Source organism: Vigna radiata, chromosome 8 (assembly GCF_000741045.1).
Source record: "Vigna radiata var. radiata cultivar VC1973A chromosome 8, Vradiata_ver6, whole genome shotgun sequence".
Classification (NCBI taxonomy): Eukaryota; Viridiplantae; Streptophyta; class Magnoliopsida; order Fabales; family Fabaceae; genus Vigna; species Vigna radiata.
Genome location: NC_028358.1, coordinates 38,171,870 through 38,180,603, shown reverse-complemented (window position 1 = coordinate 38,180,603; position 8,734 = coordinate 38,171,870).

Below are 8,734 nucleotides of genomic sequence, written 5' to 3'. Positions count from 1 at the left end.
TATATATATATATATATATATATATATATATATATATATATATATATATATATATATATATAACTCGAGTTTACTTACGTTTCTAGATCTGGATTGAGTTAAATCGGAAACAAATTCTTTTTGCAAATAGAATTGGTAGAATCGGTATAATTGTGTAGAATTCTAGTTTGCATCGGTTTGACAAGTTTGGAAAGAGAAAAAAATGAAGAAAAACGAGGTCGTTTGAAGGGAAACATGACCTTAGTAGGGCTCTAATATTAAGCCTCTTCTTCTTGGTTTTTGTTGTGATTCACTATTGACTCTGGTGGCCTTGCATCTCTTTGTAGTATTTGCACTCGTCATCGTGTCTCTTTCGCGCTTGTCGTTACGCCTCTTTCGCATTGATTGTATCGCACTGGCCTCTTTTGTGCACTGGTCTCGCCTTCATGGTCGTACTGTGTTTTGCCTTCGGCTTGCGTCATTGGTCTCACTTCTTGATCGTAACTTGCAGGTCCTTTTTTCTATTCCAAAAGGTATGTCTTTTTGTTGGTTCGCTGTTGCACCACACCGTTTAGGAGGAAGAGATTATTAAGGGATTTTTATTGTTTGGTGGAGTGGAGTGTTGCAGCTTGTAGGAAAGGTAATATATATTATATTATATATTAGGTTTTTAATTAGGAATTAGGTTTCTTAATTAATTAAGAATTTTAATTTCATTTTTTAATTAAGAATTAGGGATTATTTTTAGTTATTTAATAATTTTATAATATGTTTTTAATGTTGTAGTTCAAAACTGAAATTAGGAATCAATTTAAAGTATATATGGGAATGAATCAAATTTAATTGTGAGGAGTCAAAGTGTATCCTATTTAGAGGACTTTGAATTGAACATGTATTGGTATGGGTTTCTATGAATTGGTTTCCTTTAATTATTTTGCTTAATTATTTTATTGTGATATTTGAATTATTATATTATTTATAATTTTTTTATGAGAAATGTGTAATATATAATATTGTTACTCGAATTACTTTCTTTCGATTTTGTTGTGTTGTTGATCTGATATTTTTAAATTGCTTGCTGAATACATTTTCTGAATTGGTTTTAAATTTTGCCAGAAATACAAATCTGTTACCATTGTGCCTGCTCTTTCACTGTTTTCAACCTTTTGTTTGTTCGTTTGTTCATTTTTCAATGTCAATATGATAGAGTGACAAATGATGGAGTCCAGTTGGAAACGAAGGATCTTTTGAAAAAGTTTTTATTTAATAAGGAATCTATCCAAACAAATATTATGCATTTAATTTAATTGGGATTTTTTTTAAATTACATGAAAAAAAATGTAAATTTTGAAAACCTTTGTAAGAATATATATATATATATATATATATATATATATATGTATATTTAAAACATCCCTTTTAAAGAAGAATTTTGTAATTAACATTTTGTTATTTAAAATTAAAAAAGAATTATGAAATATGAAATTTTAATATTTAGAAGGATTTTTATAGATTTAGTATAAGTTAAAGGATTTCATGAACTTAAAAAAAGCCCTAACTAGTATTGCATAATTAAAGAGTGATTCAAATATTATGTATTTTGTGGAACCTTCACAAAAACCAATTGAATGCAAAAGATTTTACCCAAAGTAAATAATTAACTTTAGACACACCATTTAGACCATTCATAGGCAATCTGCCACATCAATACATTACCGTTATTTGTTTCCAAAAATGAAAAAAATAAATAAATAAATCAGAAAACAAAACTTTAGAACACAAAAAAAAATTACACTAATTTATTTTTAAAAGATTTAAAAATGTATTTACGAATATAATCAATTATTTAAAAGATAGAATAAATAATATTTACATAAATATAATAAAATGTTTACGTTTTTCTATTATAATATAATAAATAATTACAATAAAAATATTATAATAAACAAAATAAAATAATTTAAATTTTGATATTCTGGAAGTTATTATTTTAAAGTTTAATAACTTATCTAAATTGAAATTTAATTAATTAACTTGTGAATTAATGTTACTGCATTGTAAATTTCTGAAATTAACATATGAACAAAAAACCATACAGAAATTGTGAATAATTATTCAAATAAATTAAACTTTAATTTTTAAACATTTTTAATACTAATTTTTTCAATGTTATAAAATAATCTCATAATCAACCCTCTTTGAGTTTTAATTTATACTCATTTCTATTAAATTTAGTAATAAAATATTTTGACAATCTACTATATTGTCCAATTAATTAAGTTTTTTATTTCATACATCAACAGAATCAATTATAAGCTTTTCACCCATTTTCCTTTCTTTCTTACTTTATTTTCTCTCATCTAAACAATTCTTATTCTCACTACTTTCCCTTTTATTTCCAATTCTAATATGAGTCTAAAACAAAGCACTAATGTGTATAATTTCATTTATATACAAATGGAAATTCCATCTATCCCAACAACAAATAGATCAAGGAGACTATTATTTTTTAAACCCAATAAATTTTTACATATACTTTACATTCACTATTTTACAATTCAATCGCTATTTTTTTTTCTTATAAATAAAAAAAAAATCTTAAAATTAATTTAAGACTTGTGTGCGGTGTGAGAGGGTACCCGATGATGGGGCACACATTGAAAATGAACAGCAGTTGCTCAAAAGTCACAAGACATTATATAGCATGTTTCATAAAACGTGCAATGATGTGAGACTTACTCAAACACACACACACGTATTATTCAATAGTGGGTCACCTTTGTTGAACCATTCCATTCAAAGATGGTACACAAAACCAAAAGTCAACTCTTTCTTATACTCAAAGCTTTTTGCCCTTCCTTAAACGCTTCATTTTGGGTCTTCAAGAAATCCTCATTTCATAATACCTATTTGCCACGCACTAATGAATCATCAATGGATAAGAACTCCAACAACATCAAACATCATCCTCACGTTGGAAAATCAAACTTCCATACGCGTGTTTTTGGGAATACGGAATATACTCTCAGTTGGTCCCCTCTCTATGTACAATCATGTTAATACTTTTTAAAATTAAAAGTGATCACCATTTGGTGCACCTAACTATGTTTTAAGAAAACATATAATTATCATTAATGGATTTTTTTTATTTTATTTTTATATTGTTACTACGAGCTAGGAGCTAACCGATCAGAAAGAATGACAAGTTACACAGACAAACCGAATAAGAAAACATTCAATAAGACGTTTCAAGATCGATCGGTTTGATAACCATTAAATAGAGTTAAGACGTAATTAATGCAATAATAATTACAATCAAATAATTAAGATTTGTATTAATGTTCATTAAAAAATAAATTAATTTGTCAAATTTTTAAAATTTCTATAAATAAAAATTTAATTTCGAGACAGAGTTACACAATACCTATAAAAAAAATTTAATTTAAATATGGTTGGATACACAAAACAAGAAGGACCGTTGGATACAAAATCAGCACGGTTATTCTCATCCCACATGATTATAATGTTTAAATTGTAATAAATGGTGATTACCGACATGCATGCAGGTTGTGTGCATCTCACAGATAACTTTTGAACTCTCCTCATTCATCTTTAGATAACTGGCACGTGATTTCAGGTTCCATGTGATGTGAAATCTCTCATCATGCTTCATCAATGGGAAAATTTAAAATGGATTAAAAAGTGTCAGGCGGGTTGACCCGTCGTGTGCCCCGGAACGCGGACTCATACGGACTTACGGGTTTAAACATATATCTCAACTTTGTTTTGGATGGTAGCTCCATTCCTTAAACCTGACCTGTTTTCATAATTTTAGTTTTAATTTGTCAATTCATTTTATTTATTACAATTATGGTTTTGATTGAAAATAATTTTATTTATTTTTTAAATATAGATCAAATTAGACACAATTAATAAATATTTCCTTTCCCTAATAATAAATTTGTTAAAATTTAAACTTTAAACAAACTCTAAAAAGAACATCTTCTTAGAAATATTTCCTTTCCCTAATTTTTGAACCATTAAAAACCTATTTTAAGTCCAGTCCCAAAAGAACAGTGAAATAAATTTTACTGCAAGTTGGTGAATTAAACTATTGATGCATCCTAAATTCAGAAAATATTAAAAAAAAACATACTTTTAAGGTGGGTTACCGGTTAGTACAGATTGCAACCGGTAATTGTACTGTTGCGAAGTTGGCATATTAATTGCATTGTGTGGTTGAAAATGACACGTTTTGATTAGAGGCAGTACTGCTGTGTTTTGCCAATATGTACAAACTGTGCTTATTCCCACAACCTTGGACCAGTCACAACCCTTTTTGTTTCCTCTTGGTAAAACCAACCAAAATACCATTTCTATATATAAATATATAAATTGAATATAAAAAAGAATAATTTAACCATTTTTTTTGTTAGAATTGACTGCAGCGGAATTGTTAGTCTGGGATAACAAATCAAGAGAGTTTTTAATTCAAACGTGTGCCTTTTAATTTCGTTTCAATTTCACTTACTACGCAAATAATAAATATAAATAAAAGAGTAAGGTTGAGAGAAATTTGCACAGATGATTTTTATACTGGTTTGGATCTTACCAATCCTACGTCAAGTCGCTTATCTCAAACCGAGATAAACAGTCCACTATCACAAAACAATTACAAATAATAATCACAAAGAAAAATAATTTGTAAAAGTTTAGAAACCACTTCTCTTGATACCACAAGAGATGAACCTGCACCTCTTTTGAATCCTCACAAAGGATGAGACACTTTCTCCGAATACTTCACGAAGGATGAAACACCTCCTCCGAATACTTCACGAAGGATGAAACACTTCCTCTGAATACTTCACGAAGGATGATCCTCTTCCAAACACCTCCTCAGACGCACCAAGGATGAACCAGCTATTCCTCCGTCACCGTAGTTGCAATGTACCAACACCACAGACAAGAGTTTCCTTAGCTAAGCAAGAGCACACACTTCTCAAAGAGTTCTGAGTGTTTTAGCGGAAGGGAAGAGTTTTTGATGATGGATAAAAAGAGCCTATATATAGACTCAAGCAAAAACTCTTCCATTCGATGAAACTGGCCATTTAACGCATTTAATCGATTAATATTAGTGTTAATCGATTAAAATAAGTACAACGGCTAGTTTTTCAAATCAGAAACCTCCAACATCTAGTATTAATTGATTATTCTCAGGATTAATCGATTATTCCAAAGTTGATTGGGTTCTGGCTTCTGTAGCGATTTTAATCGATCATATCAGGGATTAATCGATTAAAACGGAAAAGTTTTGATTCTAAACAGCAAATAAAAAGTATAAAGGTACAAGAATCAAAACCTACTACAAATCTAAGTCCTAAACAATTAAACTACAATTATTACAAAAGCTTTTATTAACAAAAACAAGTCTTCAAAGGATCTTCATGAATCTTGATAAATCTTGACTTGATTTGGGCATCATCAAAACTTCATCTTTACCATTTTGCTAACATTTGTTACAGTGTTATGTTTTTTTTTCACTATCATGATAGTTTTTCTTTTAAATTTTGTGTTTGAAGGCTGCTAATTTGATGCACCTTACTTTAAAATTAAATAATATAGTACTTTTTTATTAGATACAATATTAAAAATATCATTCAAATGACATTTTATCATTCAAAATTTATTTACTAATAAAAATAAATCATAATGTAAATAATATACAATATATGCAATAATGTGAATACTAAATAATATACAATTTTGTGATATCTTAAATATAGATTGATACGTAATTTAAGGTTAATTCATATTTATATTTTTTGGATTACATATGAACTTTTTTAAAAACATTTATTTGAATAAGTTAACACTTGATTAATTAGACTTACATTAAGAATTCGTTAGAATTAATCATCATGCATTCAATGTATTATCAACTTTAGAGATTACAGTTTAGTTTTGTTATGATTTTGTTTTTAAAGACATCTTAGAAGGTAAAAGAATGAAAGAGTATTTAAACTACATTGATTTCTAAGTGATGTAAGATTAATAAATATGGTAGAAACAAGTTTACGGATATGTTAGAGTCTTTTGTAGTTGATATTTAGGTAAAACATTGACTTTTCTTTTCAAGTCAATTAGTTGTTAGTTATGATTTTTCAGTACTTTGTTTTGTTTTACTAATTTTTTTTTTTACATAATAGCTTTTGAGATAGAAAAAGCAAAATGACTTAGGTATGTTTTGCCACTTTTTCACATTGTTATAAGTAATGAGATTTTCAAAGAGATATAATACTAATAAGATATAAATTCAATTTACACATAAGAAATTGAATTCACCTCCAACTAAAATTTTTACTATAATATATTTATACCTCTTTGTTATCGTACTAAACTTTATTATTTTTACTCAAAATGAAATTTGGACTCATACTTATATTTTCAAAGTGAGTCACTTCCTATTACGTTTTTTATTTATTTATTTTTATTGTCGTTCATTAGATTGAGACATGTTTATTTAAAACTCTTTATAAACAAAACTTTCATTATAATAACTTGTTTGAGCAGGTCACCATGATTAATTATATAACTTCCATATCATCGATAGATCTTTTAAGAAAGATTCATTCGGAAAAACAACAACAACAATAAAATATGAACTTAACTCACATAAATGATTGATATAACCTTTAACTCAAAATCTTAAGATGATAAATTTATGAGTTTTATCTTTATGTTTTTCTATTCAATATAAAACTTATACTAGTATTTAAATTTCTAAATATAAGTTTTTTCATTTTACTTGTGAATTTTTAGATAACCTTTAAAGCATTTTATTTATTTTAAGATTTAGTGTTATTGTATGATACTATGATAAACGATGATTTTGACCAAAAAGATTTATACATTTGTAATATAAATTATCCATATAAAAAATCATGACACTAAATTCAGTTTAAAACTTTGATATTTATGTTTTTTTTAATACTATCTTTTGGATTTAATTCAAGTAAACTCAAATACTTTGTATTTTTTGTCCTATTCTTTTTCTAATAGATGTGATTGATGCTAACAAAGAAGCCAAAAGAAGAGATAAAAGTATCTCAAATTCTTCTATTTATTGATGTTCAATGCATATATGCATATATGTACTTCGATCAAACACATTCTATCGACATATTGCTTGTTTGATGTGAATATATGTGAAGTAGGTAGCACCCTTAACTCATTGCAAAGCCTTTTTTTTTTTGTTAGGGTTGGATTATATGTAAAGTTTGAGAGACAATTTCTGCATCACTTTTTCATTAATTAATTTATTAATTGGCAGCAATTTGTATTAGAAAAATTGGTGACACCTTAGCTTAACCAGAAGCCACCAAATGCTTTTTAGCTGTTTTCTATATAGTGTTTTGGAAGAATACATTTTGAGTTTTTTTAGGACCAAAAGTTTATATATCACATTTCCGAGACATCTTCTGCAACACTGATCGGCAGCAATAGATAAATGTAAAAGTTTGAGGCATCTCCATGCAAATTTTTTAATTAGTCAAAGTTAACACACATGTGGCTGCTTCATTTTCAAGTCAATAGTGTTCTAGCATTTATAATTTGCTACCCAAAATTGATTATAGAGCGGCTTCAATTAATAATTATCACATAGATAATCATAGAAAAAAAAAGTTGGTAATAAGACGAAGAACATTCAAACCATTTATGTTAAAATATTGATATATTAAGTTATTAACAGTACATTATGGATTCATTTCACGGAAAGTGCTATTTATAAACAATCACTGAGGCTTTATTTACTTGAGTGGATTTGAGAGGATTTGAAGGTAATTTTTTGTTATTTATTTGAGTGAATTTGGAAGTAAACGATAGTGGATTTTGAAGTAAATATTTTTAATCTGTCACATAAATTAAATTCGAGTGAATTTGGAAGTAAATATTTTTAATTTGTCACATAAATTAAATATTTTTAATCTGTCACATAAATTAAATCCGAGTGAATTTGTCACATAAATTAAATCCGAGTGAATCTGGAAGTAATATTTTTAATCTGTCACATAAATTAAATCCTACATTAATTCTCATTAACTTTACTTCCAAATTCACTCTCGTCTACCTCCAAATTCACTCAAATAAACAACAACAAAAAATTACCTTCAAATCCTCTCAAATCTACTCAATTACTTTCTCCCAAATCCACTCAAGTGAATAAGACCTAATTGTTGTTGTTGTTTGCGCGTGGATTAATTTATTTTATTTTTATTATTATTTATGCTAAAGCAGAAGAACTCAAATTCAGAAATACTAGAATGATGTCAACTTTTATGACTTATGCTTGACTCATTAAAATGTTGCATAATAAAGTATCATACTTAAATTAATTCTATTCTATTTTAAGAAAACAACACTAATTTGACTTAAAAAAGAAATTAAGATCATCAAGTAGAGACAGTTTGTCTCTAATTTATTGAATTAATAAGTCGTGATTCTTCAGTTAATCTTTTCTCTATAATTAATTTTAATAAAATAATTATCATCAGTTATGATAATAAATAGTATTGTCGTCAAGAAAAGAAATTATAAGAGCCACAATTTGTTATTATTCAAATGTCTCAATTTGATATATTAAGTTAATTAGGTGTCTCACTTCAATTAACGCATTGTGTATATATATATATATATATATATATATATATATATATATATATATATATATATATATATATATATATATATATATATA